The 20,925-nt window shown below is 37.3% G+C and overlaps 1 long non-coding RNA gene across 3 annotated transcripts in view; it reads left to right on the forward strand.

Moving 5' to 3' along the window:
• The window catches only part of LOC129503596 (uncharacterized), a 107,332-nt gene extending 91,998 nt beyond the window's left edge, over positions 1-15,334 (forward strand). For 2 of the 3 annotated variants that reach the window (XR_008663207.1, XR_008663205.1), the window contains exon 4: positions 1,494-1,815. This is a non-coding gene — a long non-coding RNA (uncharacterized LOC129503596). Of the gene's footprint in view, positions 1-1,493; positions 1,816-10,175; positions 10,232-15,311 lie in introns of those variants that run through there. The other variant, XR_008663206.1, reaches the window with a different exon arrangement.
• Positions 15,335-20,925: the final 5,591 nt, after the last annotated feature.

The following is a 20,925-nucleotide window of genomic DNA, read 5'->3' on the forward strand; positions in this document are numbered from 1 at the left end:
AGTTTTGTCCAGTGTTCAAACTGTGGTGTGGCTTCACCTGCCAGAACAGCCTCACTGGCCTGGATGGCAGGAAACTCAAGAATGTAGAGGGAAATTTCATGGTGTGGGTCGATCTCTGAAATATGTGCATCTGTATCCACATTTGGACAATCTTTTGTCTGTTTCTAAATTGTTCTGAGCCAACACTTTGGGTTGGCTGAAGCTGTTCCTCGTTGTGTTTTCTCTATAATGATGATGCCTAATATTTGTGATTTTATAGCCTGGGGCTGGAAATTCTAGGGCTTATAGGACAACACCCATGTGAGAATCAGCCTCACCTAATACAACCGAGACAGGTAGAGGTCCTGGCCACCCAGTGAGAAACGATCCAGGTGACTGAAATAAAAATCGGTGGTTCTAAGAAAAATGCCTGGAGACTGAAAAGGCAAATTCCCCAGCTTTCTTCACCAAATCATAATGCTTTGAAAGGCAACATGTTCTGGAAGAAACAATGCAGGTTTTGGGGTCAGACAAGCCTAGATTCTAATCCTGGTACTTTTGAACTGTGTGACTTGGGAGTTCTTCTCAGTCTCAACTTCCTTCTCAATTGTTAAAAAGACAACTGCTAGTCCCAAATGGTGTCCTGTAGATTAAGGCCCCAAGTCAGTAAACTAAGACTTAATACCTACTCTAACTGAAGTTTTAACCTAACCTTTAACTAGTCAGCAAGGGATTTCCTGGACATCACTAGGAAATTGACTGGTAGACTCCTTTTCGTTCTCTTAGGAAGGTGGTGGCCTTGCCTGAAACAATGGATCTTTGCTAAGAATTTCCATTTTTCAACTCCCTCTATCCCCTTAAAAGTCTTTCCTTTTTGGGACACTTAGGTGGCTCAGTGGTTGAGCATCTGCCTTTGGCTCAGGTTGTGATCCCATGGTCCTGGGATTGATTCCCACATCAGGTTCCCCACAGGGAGCCTGCTTCTCCCTCTATGTCTCTGCCTCTCTCTCTCTCTGTGTGTCTCTCATAAATAAATAAATAAAATCTTTTCAAAAAAATAAAATTATATGTACGAAATACCTAGACGTAGGGTATTTTTGTCTTATTCTCTGGCTTTTTGTATGCATTCTCTTTCTGCAGTCTTGTTTGAACTTACAGAATTATTATCATTTGTGATTACTGTCATCAAAACTATACGTTAAACTAAATTTGGAGGAATCTCGCATGATCTAAAAATTTGTAGCTGGCAACGTCAGTGGTATCTGCTAAGACTGGGAGAGATTAAGAGATAACTCTGTCTCCACAGTGTGGCCCCAGGAGCCAGCTAGCAAACTCATTGGGGAGGTTCTGAATGGTATTGATTTCCTTCCACCCTTGGAATTATAGCTGAGCCTAAATGACAGCTGCAGAAATAGGAAAGCAGGAAACAGAAACCATCACACTGTTACCAGGGATCTCTCTCTGGAAGTCGGAGGTGCTGACCTATTGCTTTAACATTCTTTTCCTTTTTTTAGGGTTTTATTTATTTATTCATGAGAGACACACGGAGAGAGGCAGAGACACAGGCAGAGGGAGAGGCAGGTTCCCTGTGTGGAGCTGATGCAGAACTCAATCCCAGGACCCTGGGATCACATGAAGGCAGCTGCACGACCGCTGAGCCACTCGGGCATCCCTGCTTTAATATTCTTGGACTGAAAAGAGTAGAGAAAACTTTCTAACGCCCTATTCACATTATTATTCAAATATTTTCTTGGAAATTAAAGCACCCCTAATATTTGGCCAATTTATGGATCGGTTTATGACTCAGAAAGCAAAATAGACATGTGTATATAATAGAAAAATTTCAGAAACTTCTCCCATGTTTTCATGGCATTAAGAATATAAAGAAATCCATTAAAAAAGAAACAAATCCATGAAAGTGCCTGTACTGTCTATCTCTCCTTCAAACCTGCATTGCAAGAATAACTATAATCAACAACTGTAAAGAATTGAGTGGATTCCCTTCCAGAAATATATATGGAGAAATATATATGCTCACACAAATACAGAGAGATATCATTCTACACATATTGTGCTGTCACCTGAGTTTCACAAAATAATACATGTGTATCCATGAAGGCTTTTTCATTCTTTTTATTAGTTGCATAATAGTCTTCACTTGGATACATCATGAATTATTGAAACTTTTTTTATTGATGTTTATCCAGACTATTTAGTGTTTGTTGTTTTGTCTGATGTTCAACCATCCTGCAATGGATATTTTTGAAGACACATTTTTATGCATTTTCATGAGGATTTCTGTGGGAAAAATTCCTCAGATTAGTTACAGGTTAAAGGGTGTGTACAAGTTGCCTTTCAAAAATACATTCTCACCAGGAGAACATGAAAGAACCTATGACCTCCCATTTTTACCAGTTCTGGGTGTTTGTTTAATCATCAGTTTGACAAACAAAATGGCATGTCATTTTATTAAGATTTACATATTCTTAATTACTAATGAGCCTGATATTTCTTAATATCTTTCTGGCCAGGACACGAATCTAGCTCAGAGTGAGCTTGCTTCCTTTCCATGCACACACTCCTGAAATCAGCCGGATATGTAGAAAGCCAGTATTGCTGATCACAGAGACCCACGGTCTTGTGCAAGGCCGTGTATGTGTATGTGTATGTGTGAGTGACACACACTGCAGACCAACAAGGCCATAGGGACACATTTTTGGTGTTTGTCCTGGATATTGGTCTCTGTAAAAACACACATTAGCCCAGATAGAATTGAATGGGTCCTAGGTCTTTTTTCTTTTTTTTAATTTGAGAAACTTTTATTTCTCAAAATTTCTTAAAATAATTTAGAGTTTCCCTAAAACCCTAAACAATGTGGGGAAAGGATGATTATAAAATAAGAGCTTGGAGTCTCTGCATTAGACATTTTTAATTATTAGATCATATCTAGTCTTCAATTCCAGGGAGTAGCTAGCCTATGACACAGGCAGCATTAAGCCCAGTTATTAAGCATTTGTGACATACCATAAATAGGTTGGTCCTTGGAGTTTTATCCTTTACCTTCCAGGAGCTCACAGTCAGGAGAAGGGGGAATGGTGAAAGGTAAAGATAAAAGCACAATACAGTGAACTAAATATTTTAGAATGAATAAATATCAAGCACAATGGGGACCCAGAATTTGGGGATGTTTGCGGTCTACTGCTTCTTTTATTGTCTACATACAAACTATACAATCATCTTTGGAAAGAAATTTGCTGTGTGTGTGTGTGTGTGTGCATGCGCACGCCTGTGCACTAAACCTTTATCAAATTCACTGATCTACAAAATGTGACCATCTCCTACCCAACAATTTTAATGATTGCACCATGCTGAACGCCAGAGAATGAAGGGACAGATTACTGACCATACTGTAATTCAATTATAGAACAACAGAAAAGAAGGAAATTAATAAAGGCTGAAGTTCCACATTTGCAAATGAGTTGATGCAACTGGCAGAAAAATTAAGGTTCTTTCAGATGCCAGTACTCACAGGGGTGAAGGTGCAGGAAATAGCACAGAGGGGTTGTTAGCACAAGAAGGCAGACACCAAGACAGAATGAATCATCAAAGTGTGTTACACCTGAACCCCTGTTCTCCATTCCAGTGATTCTTGGCTTGGATGAAAATAGTTGACATATTGCTCCTCTATTATATTTGTGTTTTCATGCTGCCTTTGCTGTTTCAGACACAGGGAATACAGCTACAAATATAAAAAGGGAAAATGCCCTTTTGCTGCATTTTGCAAAAGTCCTGAAAATTTGCAAAACCTTGTCCTTGATCAGTTTGGCACACTCAAGGGTCCCACATAATTTGAGTAAACAAAGAGGGATCCCTGGGTGGCACAGCAGTTTAGCTCCTGCCTTTGGCCCAGGGTGCGATCCTGGAGACCCGGGATCGAATCCCACATTGGGCTCCCGGTGCATGGAGCCTGCTTCTCCCTCTGCCTGTGTCTCTGCCTCTCTCTCTCTCTGTGTGTGACTATCATAAATAAAAAAAATATATAAAAATAAAAATTAAAAAAAACTTAAAAAAAAAAAAAGCACACTTTGTGCTGGTCCTTCTAATTCCTCCTTTACTCTGTCCAGTCACGGTCTGGCCCTTGGGTTCCTGAAAATCTTCCCTGGGCTCTGCTCGTCCTTTTCTTCACTGATCTATTCCTCTGCTCTATAAACTTCTTAAAGGACCTTTGTACCCTCTGAAGGACTGCACACTGCACCTCAGGGAAAAGATGTAGACTTAAATGACCATTGCGGATGGTTTGTGCAGAAAAGCAATGTTTGGAGAAGTAGATTGGGGTCTCAGTATGGGGGCCTGGGATGTTTGGCTATGAAGTTTGGAACTTATTGAATAAGCTCTGGGGCTCCACATGAAAAACGTGATGCTTTGGTGAGATTAATAAGATATAAACCCAAAGGATGGATGGTGGAAAGGGATAGGAAGAGATACTAAAAGCAGAAAGATCATTACAGAAATATAACTGTGAGGTATAAATTTATATTTGAGCTAGCATTGTAGCAATTGAAGCTTAGGGGCTTATATTTTTGTTGGACATTTGTGTTGGATGCTTTGTGAAGATCCAGAGATGTGTCAGACGACTTTCATCCTTTTGCAGCTTCTATAATGAATTGCTCCTTTGTTTTTAAGATTCACTTCAAGCATGACCTGCTGAAGAAAACCTTCTCTGGTATCGTCCCAATTTGAGTTTGGTACCCGGGTTCAATCTTGGACTGTCCTGATTTCCAAGGTTAAGTGTTCTTCACATGGTTGTAATTACCTCTTTACATTCACACTATCCACTTTATACATGAGGTCCTCGAACGCATGCATCATTGTATTCCCCCCAAAACAGCACAGTGTCTGCCATGGAGCAGGCATTAGCACCAGCCTAAGCAATGATGGTCTCAACTAGGGAGAGAAAAAGCATGGTTTGGGTACATAGTGTTGTCATGGATGGTAGTTTTTCTGGGTAGAAATTGAGTTCTTTTAATTACATGTTGCTTGTGATAAGCTATTGGGTGTCCAGAAGGGATATAAAGAAGGCAGTCATAGGATAGTCAAGAAGGGAAGGTTCTGCTCAGATTTGGAAAAAGAAGATTAAGTATTAGGTCTGAATACAGAAGAAAAGTAGTAAGTGAGGACAGAAGGAATGGCATTCAAAATCAAAGAGATGGAAAGTATGTAGCAAGTTGAATATAAGATAAATTGTGCTCTACAGTTCAGTTTGGAGACTGAAAACATTGGGAGGGCTCGGGAAGCCAATTTTTATGTAGGGTTGACCCTAGGGCATAGGACAAACTTGCTGCTTTAAGATACTGGAGGAACCAAGGCAAGGGACATCAAATATATCAGTATAGAGAGAAGCTTCTTAGGATTTGTCAGATTTGGATTTTGTAGGATTTGCCCTGCAGTGAATGGTCCTGGATGGACTTATAGATGCCATTCATTTATTCCTTCATTAATGCAACCTTGCTGAATGTTCAGTAAGCGACTCATAGTGTGAGGAACAGAGTTGGTACTGAAAGTTGGCTACATAAATGCTAGGTGGTTTCACGGTTGCTGACCTAAGATAGATACTCTGTAGCTCTAATACTAAGTAGAATATGAGCATGTCGAGGGACAGAGAGATCTGGATAGACCCCGTTGGATAGGTCTCAATTGATTTTAATCTGGGAAGACGAATAAGCAGATGTAAAAGGGGAACGGTGGGAGGAATCTAGACAATGGGGAAAGCAGGCATAGGCATTTATATCAGAAATCAGAAGATATACCCGAGAAAATGTTAGGAACCTCATTTGTTACAAGAGAAGGGCATGGATAGAGACACCATTGAATGAAGATGCTCCCACTTCATAGTAAGCGAAAGGTAGATATAATTCAAAATTCTATAAATATGTGTATGTATGTAGCCTCTGTTTCCATTGATGTTACCGCACATAAGGTTTATCTGAAAATATCCTTAGCAAATTCATAATTCACTCCTGTACCATGGCTCATCATCTCCTGTTCATACTGGACATCTATTTTCTTCACAAAGATCATGGTAAAAAGCCACCGGACAATAAACCTGGTAAGAGCTGTGGACCAGGTAGAGAACGAGGAGCCAGTCAAGCTTTATGGCTGCTTAACAATCTGGTTTTGGGCAATTTGCTTCCATTTCGAGTATCAGCTTCTTCAGATGTTAAAGTCAATATTAAACTCATTGATATCTCCAATTCTGTCTGGCTCTAGGAAGCTTTAAGTTTGTTTCTGTCATCTGTTCACGTTTAGTTAAAGTACAATGAGAGACAGCATGACCTGGGCAAGGCAATACCTTATGACAATTTAAATTACTATTGTTAAAGAACAAAAATTTGACTGAGTAAATTTAAAGATCAAATTGGCTTTATTCAATGATTCATGAATGAGGCAGCATCCATCTAGCAATAGAAAGAAGCCCTGCCAACCTACAGAAAAGGAAAGTTGTTTTTTTTTTATACTTTTAAGGCAGAAAGGGGGTGGAAAAGGCAAACTACTAGCGAAGAATGCACTGTTTCAGACATGGTTGTCATTCTAAAGGTGACAGAAGGGGTCTATTGGGCAGGTTATCGCACTAGTGCTGACCAGGTCATTTCAAGCTGATTGGTTAAAGTTTCCTTTCCCTGGGAGTTGAGACTGCAGTTGGGTTAGGTATGAAGTCTGCATTTGCCGTTGTGGAGTTTAGCTGACACAGAGCCCTGCCATCTCCTTTTTAACACTACATAGTAGGTGTTTTTAAACCCAAAGAAAACCATCAGGAAAAGGTGACTCCAACATCCTAAAATTCTAGAGCCTAAAATTCTAGAGCCCAGCATCTTAAAATTCTAGAAAACCATCAGGAAAAGGTGATCCCACCACTAAAATTCTAGAATTTAGAACCATCCTAAAATTCTAAATGAAACAGTAACAAACCCCCTGTCACAGAATTGGAATGAGGTTTCCTCTCCCCGCAAATTAAATCAAGTCAAGTCATCAGATCTTTCATTTCCACTGGAGGTGAGATAATACACAATCATCTAAAATATAATTACAGGTATTAATGAATAAGGCAGGATGTGTGTGCACATGCTGTTGTGTCTTAAATTATGTTTTTCAGAATAAACATTTCTGCAGAATGAGTTTCTCCACTATTGACAAGCCTTTTCTCAAATGTAGTCAAAGTTAGGTGAAAATCAATAAGTAAAAGCACATTTCTCAGTGCCAAAGAAATTGGCAATCAGAAAGAAAGGTAGATCTCAGCCATTATGTTGTTAAAAAAGAGACAACGGGCCCAAAATGAAGTCACTTGTGCTAAATCCCACATCACCAAACCAAGACTTACTACTTACAGTTTCAGCCTCCCCTTAAACCAGTCAATGGAATCTTAAACCAGTCAATCTAGAATTACCTGATCAGCACTAGTGTGGTAATCTGCCTGATAGAAACCTACCATCTCCGAAAGTAAGAATTGTTTGTTGCCACAAACAATCAATGGTTTTCTAATATAACTTCCTTATATAACTTCCTTGTCCCATCCCTTTCTCCCTATAAAAATCATTCATTTTGTACAGTTCTCTGGAGCTTGTTCCCGTTTGCTAGATGGATGCTGTCTGATTCATAAATCATTCAAGAAAGCCAATACGATCTTTGAAATTTACTCAGTTGAGGGGCATCTGAGTGTCTCAGTGGTTGAGCATCTGCCTTTGGCTCAGGTCGTGATCCCGGGGTCTTGGGATTGAATCCCACATCAGGGTCCCTGCAGGTAGCCTGCTTCTCCATTGGCCCATGTCTCTGCCTCTCTCTCTGTGTCTCTCATGAATAAATAAATAAAATCTTTAAAAACATAAAATAAAATAAAATTTACTCAGTTGAATTTTTTAAAGATTTTATTTTATTATTCATGAGAGACAAAAAAGATAAATTCCTTTACTTGTTCATTTTACAAATATTTATTTAATAGGTGGTGCAACAGAGAAATGTATCTATACAGCCCTGCTTTCATGGTTTGTATTCTAATAGATCTCTAAAATTTTAGCACTTTTATAATTTTAACATTGTATATGGAGTTTATGCTTACACAGCACACACAGACACACGCACGTGTGCGCGCACGAGTGTTTTCATCAGATAGAGTTCTTAATAGAAAGAAGTAAAAGAAAACAAGCAATAACAGAAATTGACTACACTTTGTTTGAATAGCAAACATATTACTGAAAGGGTATTGCGTTGTTCATGAAACTGGGAAATGCTAATGAGCCAGACTTACACACAAGGCAGGAATAAAGTACCACGGCCAATAAACACCACAGACCCAGCATGGTGGGGCATTGCTACTGCTACAGCTAAGTCAGGGAGGTGGTATTTCCCAGCCCTGGACACTGCGTGTTGCCACTGAAAACCATGATCCCTGCTTTCAGTCTCCCAAAACTATTGCCTCCACTGTCCCCCCTTAGGGTCAGAGCTAGCGATGCAAGTCCCAGGGAGGCATGTTTGATTGGTAGAGCTTGTCCTAGTGATCTAGAAATTGAGTCCTTGTGAAAAACACACTATACTTAATCAAATATCAATAGCTATATAGTACTTAGCTATTCTGTTCCTCCCATCCCCAGTTTAATGCAAACATCATGAGGACAGGATATGTTTGATTTTGCCTCTGTCATCTTGGTTTCTAGCACAGGTCACCTAGCAGGTACTGAATATGAATATATTAGATCTGGTGGTTAAGTCAGCTTTTCACTCACTCCACACATTTACATTTTCTTTTTATTCTATCTCCAGCATGAGTCAACTTCTGATGAAAAAAAAATCAGATGTTTTATGTAAGTTTCTGAAGTTCAATAAAATAGGACTAGTCTTTGGTCTCTCACAGATAATCCTGGTACTCAGGGGCCACTGAGATCCTTTGAAGGATGACTAAGAGTTGAGTGTACCCAGAAAAACATTACTCACCTAGGGCAAGAAGCCCACAGTGGGAACGAGGCAAAGCTGCTTGGCTGCCAAAATGCGGAGAACAACCAACCCTTCCTGATTCTCCTGTGAGACCAGGCAATGGCTTTGATCCAAACCTTTCTAGTAAATGTTTAGCAACAATAAATTATTCCATTCTGAAAGAGTCACCTTGAGATTCATGGTGGTCCACACAGGAAGAAAAAATGGTGCAGTATTAGTGTCCCATCCATTTAGGAGCTTGATTCTTGGAAGATTCATTATTCAGTGCAAACATTTAATCAGGAGAGTGGAGCATCAAGGTCAAACTCCTTGGGAACCTATGTGAGGAGACCTTTCTACTTCTCAAGCTAATTTTATGTGTGCCATAAGTGTTAGAAAGTTAAAAGGAGGGTGGGATTTGCTAGGTATTAAACTTGCTAACATTTTCTTATAGCTGCTAAAGCATTTTTCCTTCTTTGCCATTAGAAAACTATTCTGAACAATTTAGGAATCTAATTATGCATATAGCCTGGAAGAAATTAAAATACAAACAGAGACTGGGAAACATAAAGTTTGAAACTAGTGCAGTTTACATTTCTAAACAGAAACAACAAAGTACTCTTTCTTGTGCTACACACTCCTTCCCCCTACCTTCTAAATATAATAAACAGCAGCCCTCAGGTCCGTCCGTATCTGGCATACTTACGTATATGCACACACACACACACACACACACACACACACACACACAAATTCAGAGGAACTAAGGAACAGGAGGGGTGCCTATGACATCAGGTAAGGTGGAAAGTTTCTTATTTATTAATCACAATAGAGTTGGTAGTCATGTATTAAAATTACTATTGTTTTTTATTTTACAGATGATACAGCTGAGGTTCTAAGAAGTTACATATATTTATCAAACTAATATAATCAATGGCAGACTCAAGACTTGAATCAGAATCTCTTAAATCAAAAGCCACTACCCTTTTCCTTATGCCATTTGTGCTAGCTTGAATGTTCTCTGTCATTTGACATCCATGGCCTTTAATATTATTCTCTTATCATGGTTAGGTACACTCAAGTAGAATGAATAGGGTTGTATTTTTTTCTTCAGATTTGTTTTCAACATATTGTGAACAGTGTCCCTAATACAGGCTGTTTTTAATATTGCTATTCTTATCTTTTGGCATGTACTGGATCTCTACCGTGTGCATTCTTCCATTCTGTGGTTGAAGAACTTTACCAAACTTGTAGAGTGATAGACCATGCATAGGTTTGGGACCTGGACAAGGTGAGCTATACAATTACAGATCAATTCCTTAAGGAATAGCTAAAATTTATCATTCCTATTTTTTACCTTGCTTCAATTTCAGACTTTCCATCATTTCCGGATCACTTTAATCTACTCCTGGAAAATTTCCCCCGCCGTTTTACTATGTCCAAGCAATGTGCCACATCTTCCCATCAAAGTGCAAACACTCATCCATCACTGCTGGTTTCCAATATGTCTGGATGAATAATGAGCAAGCAAGACTGAACCTCTAAGCCCACTCTTTAGGAAAAAAATCACATGGGTTTTCTCAATATCTAGCCAAGAAGTCAAGTTCATTTATTGACTACTGCTAAATCCAGATGAGAGATATTGGTTGGCTAAGATTAAGTTTTTAGCCCTAGAAATGGAGAGTCATTGAACAACTGAAAATACACTTTGTAAATAGAGTTAAAGGGATTAGCCTACAGAATGAATGATTAAACCTATGGACAGAGGTGAATGGTTCCAGAATGAGAAGCATCAGGGAGCTGAGGGTATTTTACCAAATATACAAGAAAACAAGTGTGGAAGACTCAAAAACAACAAACTCCAGATTGAGGTCCCCTAAGACAACAGATAATGGAATCATTAAGAGTAGAATTTGCTACTGCATCCATGAAGCAAATATTCTAAGATAACTAAAAACAGAATCACTAAATGAGTTAAATGACCATAAACATGATTAAATTAATAAAGAAAATAAATTATTGGTTTAAAAACTTTAAACAAATCAGACAACAGGCTCTCATGATTTGACAAATGAACCATTTCAAACTTTGAAGAACACATGATTTCAAAACACATAAAAAGTCTTTCAGATATCAAGAAAATAGGAAATGTGCTCTAACTCATTCTATGCAGATAATGGAAATTTGGAAAGAGAGACAAGGGCAATGTAAGAGAAGATGACACTCTCACTCATAAACTTAGGAACCATATCATAATTAAATATCCAAACAAATTCTGCTGTGTTTGTAAATGATAATACATGGTGAGAAATCTGTTTTTATCTCAGAAATGCAAGAATGGGCCAGTATTAGAAAATCTCTGGAAGTTATTTTCTGTAATTATAAATTCAATTAGAAAATATTTAAGATGAGGAAAATGATCTGATAAGGTTTAAGATTATGCATGCCACCTTAATAATTTAGAAATATAGAAGTACTTCCTTAACTTCATAAACCACATTTACAGAAAACATACAGCAAATATTATTCTTTTTAAGTGAAACACACTAGAAATATTTATCTCCATTGTCTTAACATGTATAGTAAAAGAAGAAAAATGATTGAAATGTATAAGGAATAGAAAGGAAAAAAATAGAATTATTAGTCATTGATGATGTAATTAACTATATTTTTAAAAACTGAAAAACACTTTAGGCAAATAATTAGAACTAACAAAAGAGGTTAGCAAGGAAGCTAGTGAGAATTTCCATAGACCCCAAAGAAACAGATGATTTACAGGATATCCAAAAACAAAGCAGTAAGAAATAAGGAAGTGTCTCATAAACAAAGGCAAATGACCAGGCTTATTCTAGATGTGCTGAAGCAGCGGTTTTGGGGGAAACACTCATAAGGGATCAAATGGTATCAGGTGTATGGTACCCTTATGCCTGCCACATTTCCAGGCAGTGCATTTCAGACTTGCACTTCAGACTAATAGAGAAATCCAAATTGGTGAGCTGTTAGGATGAGAAAATGTACTACTGGGGTACCTGGGTGGCTCAGTCAGTTAAGACTCTTGTTTTTGACTCAGGCCATAATCTCAGGGTCCTGGGATTGAATCGCTGTCGGGCTCCCACTCAGCAAGGAGTCTACCTATCTCCCTCGCCCTCTGTTCACCCTCTCCGTCTCTCTCTCTTGAATAAATAAATAAATCTTAGGGGAAAAAAAAAAAGAAAAGGAAAACATACCTATTGTATCTGATAATCAGGAGAGTACCAGTTCCTTTGGTGGCTTCGTGAATGACCAGGACACAACTGAAATATGAATTGACTCTAGCTCTATTCAGCCAGTTTAACATTCACAATTAGTAAATCACCTTATGTTATCAAGAATCAGGGGTCCAAGACTATAGTGGGTGATCAGGATGGATTTAGTTTTCAAAATGGATCATTCATTGAAATCCCCTGTAAGGTTTGCCAAATCACAGATTTCCAAGTCCACTTCCCAGTTTTTAATTTACTAGATCTGTTGTGGGGCCTGAGAATTGGTATTCCTAACAAATTTCTAGCTAATATTGAAGCTGCCCATCCTAGGAACATATGCTTTGGAAATGACTGTCTTAAAGCATTGGTCATAGACCAATTTTGATGAACCTTGAAGAATGGCCAAACATTTCTGGGGTAAGAGAGTGAGAGAAAGAGAACATACACAACCAGATAGCAAAAAATGTTATGAAGTCAATATAAAGCGTTAGAAGGATAGTCAGATTTAACAATACTAGTGAATTTAAATACAAATTCATGCATGTATAAAAATTTAATACATTAGGGAGATGTCATTAAAGATCAATAGAAAATGGACTATCTAATAAGTGGAGGGAAAAATATTACCCATACAGGAGAAAAACAAAGAAAATGATGTGTACACTACAACATACACAAAATCAAGATATGTAAAAAGCAAAGGCTTAAATTTTTAAAATAAATATGGGGAATATCTTGGTAAACTCATGGTACGAATATATTTCTTAAATATAAAAATATAAGTTATAAATAAACAGATTGATATATTTGGTTACATTATAACGAAAAGTCCCTGATTATCAAAATACTCCATTCTAAAAGTTCAGAGAAGCCAAAAAAGTGAGAGGAGATATCTGAACTTTATACATATATAAAATGAAATTATAAATAATTCCCACAAATCAATTTTAAAAAATAGTAAACAAAATCAGCTATGTCTTAAAGCCTTGTCCACAACAATATTAAAATTAGATTTGAGGCGTAGATAAAATTTTGAACTTTGAGTTGATGATGATAGGTCATAAGAGTCTTTTACTTTGAGCTGATGCTGTAATGAGACAAGAGTCCTGGGAACTTTGCAGTGAGACAGATGTACTTTGCGTTTGGGAAGGATGAGACTCGACGGGGACCAGAGAGAGGACTGTAGAAGGAAGAATTTGAAAGATGATCCCCAAGTTTTCCCTGCCCTTGTAATTGTACATATTCTCATAATTCTTCTGCCCCCTTGCATGTGGATGGGAGCTGTGTATATGATGGGATAATCCGTTTCTTGAATAGGGTATGGGATACGTCAGTGGTTTTCATTTATCTCAAGATTTTTTTATATTTCTTTCTTTTTAAAGATTTATATATTTATTGTAGAGGGAGAGCAATGGGGCAGAGGGAGAGGGAGAAACAACTCTGTGCTGACCCCAGAGCCTATCATGGGGTTCAATCTCATGACCCTCAGATCATGACCTGAGTGGAAGCCAAGAGTCCATTGCTTAACAGACAGCACTACCCAGGGGCCTCTATTTCTCCTTTGATTTCTTCTTTGACCCAGTGATTGTCCAGGAACATGTTATTTAATCTTCACATATTTGTAAATTTTCCAGTTTTCTTCTTAAAATTGATTTCTAGCTTCATACCATGGTGGTCAGAAAAGATGCCTGATATGATTGCAATCTTAAATTTTATAACACTTTTTTGTGGACTACCATATGATCTATCCTGGAGAATTTTTTTTTTTTCTGGAGAATGTTTTATGTGTGTTTGAGAAGAATGTGTATTTAGCTGCTGTTGGATGGAATGTTCTTTAATCACTGCTAAGTCCACTTGGTCTAAAATATAGTTTAAGTCCAATACTTCCCTATTGATTTTCTGTATGAATCATCTATCCATTGTTGAAAGTAGTGTATCCCCTACTATTGCATTGCTGTCTGTTTCCTTCTTCAAATCCGTTAATATTTGCTTTATATATTTATGTGCTCTGCCACTGGGTGCATAAATATTTACAATTGGTATACTCTTTTGGTGAATTGACCCCTTCATTGTTACATAATAACTTTCATCTCTTGTTAGTTTTCAGCTTATAGTCTATTTTGTTTTATATCAGTCTAGCTATCCCTGCTTTAAAAAAATAAAACCCTCTTGCATAGAAATTTTTTTTCCCATCCCTTTGCTTTGAGCTTATATGTGCTCTTAATGCTGAAGTGAGGCTCTGTTGGCAGCGTATGGTTGAGTCCTGCTTTTTTTATCCATTCAACCACCTCTGTCTTTTTATTGGAGAATTTAGTCCATTTTCACTTAAAGTAATTATTGATAGTTATGGACTTACTATTACCATTTTGTTAATTATTTTCTGGTTGTTTTGTAGTTCCTTTCTTCTTTATCTTTTGTGTATTTACTAAAAGTTTTTGTCTGGTAGTTATGCAATGTTTAAATAAAACATAACAGTCTATTTTGGGTTGATAGCAACAACTTCAAGTGTATGTACAAATTATGCATTTTTACATCCCCCCATTTTACTTTTTTCATGTCATAATCTACCTCTCCCGATGGGGAGGATTGCAGTCACATGCACCTAGACATAGGCAAATTAGAAGCCAGACTCATAGACAGTGACTATGAAAATACACATTCACACCTCTTTCAGGGAGAAACTATAAGATGGGTATTTTTGTATGCCCTGTCAATGCTGACCCCAGGTGTAAAGCCATAGGGTCCCATGTGAAACTTCTTTATTTGCTATGTCCTTTGGATTTTGTGGATGTAATTGCTCTCAGCCATCAGAGGTAGTTGATTTGGGGCCCATTCCTCAGATGGCAGCCTTAAAAGCTGGGGCACTAGATGCATAGACAAGCTCCTTCTAGGTAGATACTAGCCACTTGGGGTTTTTTCTTAAAGGTTTTATTTATTTATACATGAGAGATGCAGAGAGAGGCAGAGACAGGAGAAGCAGACTCCATGCTAGGAGCCTGATGTGGGACTCGATCCGGTACTCTGGGATCAAGCCCTGAGCCGAAGGGAGACGCTCAACCACTGAGCCACCCAGGCTTCCCTAGTCACTTGGTTTTATTTTTGGAGTGACCCAAGGCATTGTGATTTTAGTCTCTGACGATGATTACAGTCAGCACCTGGATACATGCTAATTAGAAGCTGAACCTTCAAGAGCAGCCTGTAAAGTGTGCAGTCAAACCTCTACCAGGCAATAATGAAGATGAGCTGAAGATGAGCATTTCTGCCAGCTGCCTCTGCTCTGAGTCCGGGGAAGATAGCCGCATGGAAATTTTGCACATTCGGTAAGAATGGCTTCTTTGCTAGAGTACTATGGAACTCATGAATTCAATTTCAGTGGGTTTTCAGAGCAAGATGTTTTGGAGGCCCATCCCTTGAGTAGGCATCTCAAAAGTCAGGGCATTAGGTGTGCGGTCCAAAACCTTTGCTGCTCTGGAGGAAGGGGAGCTCCTTCCTGATTTAAAGGTGCTGTGGCATGTGGGCTTTATAGTATGTCTCAGACTTCCTGTTCGTTTTAACGTGGGTATGTTCTCGGTATGTTCTACTACCCAACATGTAGTAGTCACTTAGCTAGTTTCTCTGTTTCTCTCAGAGGGATTTGCTCCATGTGTAGCTACTCATTCAGTGTGTCTGTAGGAAGAGGAAAATTCAAAGGGCTCCTATGTCACCATAATGGCCCATAGTCTCTCATAAATGTTATTAATTCTGAGGTAGTTCAATTTATCTATTTTCACTTTTTGTTGCCCACGTGCTGTGATGTCAAATAAAAAAAAATTCCAAATACCATGCCATAACAATGTCCCCCAGGTTTCTTCTTAGAGTTTTATAGTTTTACATTTAGATCTTTTATCTATTTTGGCTAATTGTTTATATGGTGTAAGGTGAGGGTTCAAGTTTATTCTTTTGTTCATGAATATCCAGTCTTTCTAGCACCATTTAATGGAGAGTCTCTTCGTATTGAATTGTCTTGGTATCCTTGTCAAAAACCTTTCAGCCATAAAGAAGGGTTTATTTCTGGGCTTCCTATTTCATTCCATTGATCTATACATCCATCTTTATGTCAGTAACACATTCTTGATTGCTGTAGCTTTGAGGTAAGTTTTGAAATCAGGAGATGTGAGGCCTCTACCTGTTCTTCTTTTTCAAGATTGGTTGCCTATTCAGAGAGAATCCCTTGAGATTCCATATGAATTTTTGATGGATTTTTTTCTGTTTCTGCAAAAAAATATCATTGGAATTTTGATAGGGATTACATTAAATCTGTAGATGTCTTGGGTTAGTATTAACATCTTCACTATATTAAGTGCGGTCTGTGAACACAATATGTCCTTCCATTTATTTGAGCCTCTTAAATTCTCTCAGTGATATTTTGCAGTTTTAGTTTCACAATAGTTTCAGTTCTGTAGTCAGGCCTATTTCCAAGTATTTTATTCTTTTTAATGATATTGTATATGGAATTGTTTTCTTAGTGCCCTGTTTAGCTTGTTCATTTTAGTGAATGGGAATGCAACTAATCATTCATTTGGTTCTAAAATTCTGTGTGTATGTGTAATGACTCTTAGGGTTTTCTACACAATATGATTATGTCATCTTTCAGCAGGATAATTTTACTGCTTTCCTTCCAATTTTGAGTGCCTTTTTTTTTTCTTTTTCTTGCCAACTGTCTCTGGTGAGGATATCCTGTACTATGTTGAGCAGAAGCAGCAAAAGTGGCATCCTTGTCTTGTTTCATCTTAGGGAAATATTTCAGTCATTCAGTATAATTTTCTGGGTTTTTTTTTCAAATATGGCCTTTATTATGTTGAGGTTATTTGGCTATTATATCTCCACCTATTCCTAGTTTCTTGAGTGTTGCTACTATGCAAGGCTGTTGAATTTTGCCAAATATTCTTTTCTGAATCAGTTAAAATGATCATTTTTTTCATATGTTCATGTGATATATTACATTGATTGATTTTTATGTATTGAATCATCCTTACATTTCGGAATAAATTCCACTGGGTGATGGTATATTTTCCTTTTAAAAATTCTAATGGATCTGGATTGGTAATATTTTGTTATGATTCAAAACAATAATGTATCATATTCATAAGGGGTATTAGGGTTTGACTTCTTTCTTCTTATGTCTGTGTCTGACTTGGTTTTAGGTAATACTGTCCTTATAAAATCAGTTAGAAAGTGATCCCTCTTCTTCAGTGTTTTTAGAAGAGTGAGAGAGGGATGGGTATTAATTCTTCACTAAATATTTGGTAGAATCTACCACTGAAGCCATGTGGGTCTCAGGCTTTACTTTCTTGAGAGAATTTTGATTAGTGATTCAATCTTTTTACCAGAATATGTCTATTCAAATTTTCTATTTTTTCATGATTCAGTCCATGCAGACCATACTTTTCTAGGAATTTGTCCATTTCACCTCAGTTCTCCAATTTGTTGATGGATGATTGTCCATAGTATACTTTTATAGTACTTTCTGTTTCTGTGACATTGATACCATATCTCTAATTTTTTTAAAGACTTATTTATTTATTTGAGACAGAGAGAAAGAGAGAGAGAGAGTGAGCCCAAGCTAGGAGGTGAGTGGCAGAGGGAGATGGAGAAGCAGACTCCCTGCTGAACAGTGAGCCCAATGTGGGACTCTATCCCAGGACCCTGGGATCATGACCTGAGCCAAAGGCAGACACTTAACCAACTGAGCCACCCAGGCACTCCCTGTCTTTGTTTTCATTTGTGATTTTAGATATTTGATTCTTTTCTCCTTTTTTTGTAATCTAGCTAGATAAAAGTTTGTCAATTTTTGTTGATATTTTTGAAGAAAGGATTATTGGTTTAGTTGACTTTTTAAATATTTTTCTATTCTCTTGGTTATTCATCTGTGCTCTAGTCTTTATTATTTCCTTTCTTCTACTAGCTTTAGGTTTAATTTATTCTCCCCCTCCTTCCCTCTGTAAGATTTTTTAATATATTTATTTAACTAAAAATAATGCATAAAGAAAACATGAATAAGCAATGATAAGAACATAAATGTTCACTTTTCAAGCAGTAAACAAAACCTCTGGATCAGTATTAAGGCTTTTGACATATTCTGGCTCATTCCATTCAGGTAGCTATAACAAAAATACTACAGGTGTGGGGATCCCTGGGTGACTCAGTGGTTTCGTGCCTGCCTTTGGCCCAGGGCAAGATCCTGGAGTCCCGGGATTGAGTCCCGCGTCGGGCTCCCAGCATGGAGCCTGCTTCTCCCTCTGCCTGTGTCTCTGCCTCTCTCTCTCTCTCTCTCTCTATGTCTATCATAAATAAATCAATAAATATTTTTTTTTAAAATACTACAGGTGACTTCTCAACAGAGAACATTTATTTCCTACAGCTCTGGAAGATGAATGTCAAATTGCCAGCATGGTCAGCTGTAGACTTGTTGTCCAAGTTGTAGACTTCTCATTGTATCCTCACCTGCCAGAAGGAACTAGGAAGTCTTGCCAGGACTCTTTCCTCAGGGCACTAATCCTGTTCATGAGGACACCACCCTTATAACCTAATCACTGCCCAAAGGCCCTGCCCCCCTTCCACCAGCACACTGGGCATTAGGGTTCTAACATGTGAACTTTGATAAGACACAAATCAGACCATACCTGGCACTGTGGGCTTAGTTCCTTCTTTAAACACACACTCTTAGGTATGGTCTTATTTTTCTAGTATGGTTCTTTTTTTTCTAGTTCTTAAAGTGCTAAGTTACATTGCTGTTTTGAAATCTTCTTTCTCTTTTAATGGGCGTATTTACCATATAGACTTCCTGTTACTACTGCTTTCACTGCATCTCATGAATTTTGGTAGATTGTGTTTTCATTTTGATTTTTTAAGAGATATTTTTTAATTTCTGTTCTACTTTCCTCTTTGACTCATTGGTTGCTTAAGATTGTGGTATTTAAATACCACATGCTTGTGGATTTTTGAGTTTTCCACTAGCTCTTGACTTCTAGTTTCAATCCATTATGATTAGAAAGATACTTTCTATGATTTCAATATTTTCAACTTCATTAAGACTTGTTTTGTGGCCTCTTATGTGGTCTATCCCAGGAAATGTTTCATGTGCACTTGTGAAAATTCTGTTGGGTTGAGAGTTCTGTGTGTGTCTGTTACAGTTGGTCTATAGTATGTTGTTGAAATTCTCTGTGCCACCTTTCTTTGTTATATAATATTTTCTTTCCAATTTTCTGTGTTTGCTCTCATTTTTTACTTTCAGTGCCATATAGGTATTAATATAGGGTTGGAATTCAAAGACTTTTGAATTTCTCTGCTTACATTCACATTGCTTTATACATGTTACCTCTCTGAAGTCCTCATTTGTAAAAAAAAAAAAAAAAGTTAGCATTACGGTGACATTGGAGATTAGGGTGTCAGCATATGAATTTTGTGGGGACACCATTCAGTCCATATTAGATATTTATGCCAATTGCCTATTGGTAATAAATCCTTGTGTATATTTTACTTGTTTGTGCATGCCATTTGTTCTATTTTTGTTTTTGTTTCAGTTTGGCTTGGTTTTACTTTTCCTGAACATGTCACTGTTTTTCCCTCATTCATGAAAGGTTGTTTCACTAGGCATACTGTTCTAAGTTGACAGTTATTTTATCCTGTCATTTGATGATCTTTCTTCCACTATTTCCTGATATTCTTTGTTGTTATAGTCATGTCTGATGTTTCTGTCATTATTGTTTTGGATTTCTGGCTTTTAAAAAAATGTGAATTTCTCTTTCATCATAATATTTAGACTATGTTAGATTTCCTGAAGCTTAAGAGTCACTTCCTTCAGAATTTCTGAGAAATTCCTAGTCATTATATCATTTTGATCCTTTTTTAAAATTCTTATTTTTTATTTTGATGTTCTCCTTCTGGATATCTGAGTAAATGCACATTAACTATCTTTCTTTCTCATCTATTTATCTCAATTTTACTTTCACTTTTATTCCATCAATTTTGTGTTTTAGGTATTTATTCAGATCTTTTTATAGTTTGCTACTTCTCTGCTCAGTTATATATAATCTGCTGTTTAATATATTCACTGTCCTTTTAATATTGGTGATATTTTCAATTTCTATAAACTTATTTGGTTACTTTAAAAAACTCATTTGGTCCTTTATATAGGTATTTCTCTTTGTACTCTTGATTTCGTCTTTTGTTCAAAAGACCTACTTGTTTGTTTTTTAAAAAAAGATTTTATTTATTTTAGAGAGAGTTAGAGAATGCAAGTGTGGGGAGGGGCAGAGAAAAAGGTAGAGAGAGAACATTTTAAGTTGACTCCATGCTGAGCATGGAACCTGACATTGGGCTCCATCCCAGGACACTAAGATTATTACCAGAGCCAAAATCAAGAAATGGACGTTTTACCAGCTGAGCCAGACACTCCCAGAAGAGCTACTTTTAAAGAAATTCTTTCTCCCTCCCTTGCTCCCTCACCAACCTAACCCTCTGGACTAAATTTGTTTACTCCTAATTTTCATTTGATACTCATTATTTTAGTAAGAAGTTTGTAGGTATATACTTACTTCATATTTTATATCTGACATTGTTTTGATTTTGGCCTTACATTGAATGATGGTTTGTCTTAACAGGGAATTCTATGTTGGCAGTTGTTTTCTCTAAGCCCTTTGGTTCAATTGTTTCACTTTATCCTGATAATTATTGTTGGTGATAAGGCAGCTATTTGACTTAA

Source organism: Nyctereutes procyonoides, unplaced genomic scaffold (assembly GCF_905146905.1).
Source record: "Nyctereutes procyonoides isolate TBG_1078 unplaced genomic scaffold, NYPRO_anot_genome, whole genome shotgun sequence".
Taxonomy (NCBI): Eukaryota; Metazoa; Chordata; class Mammalia; order Carnivora; family Canidae; genus Nyctereutes; species Nyctereutes procyonoides.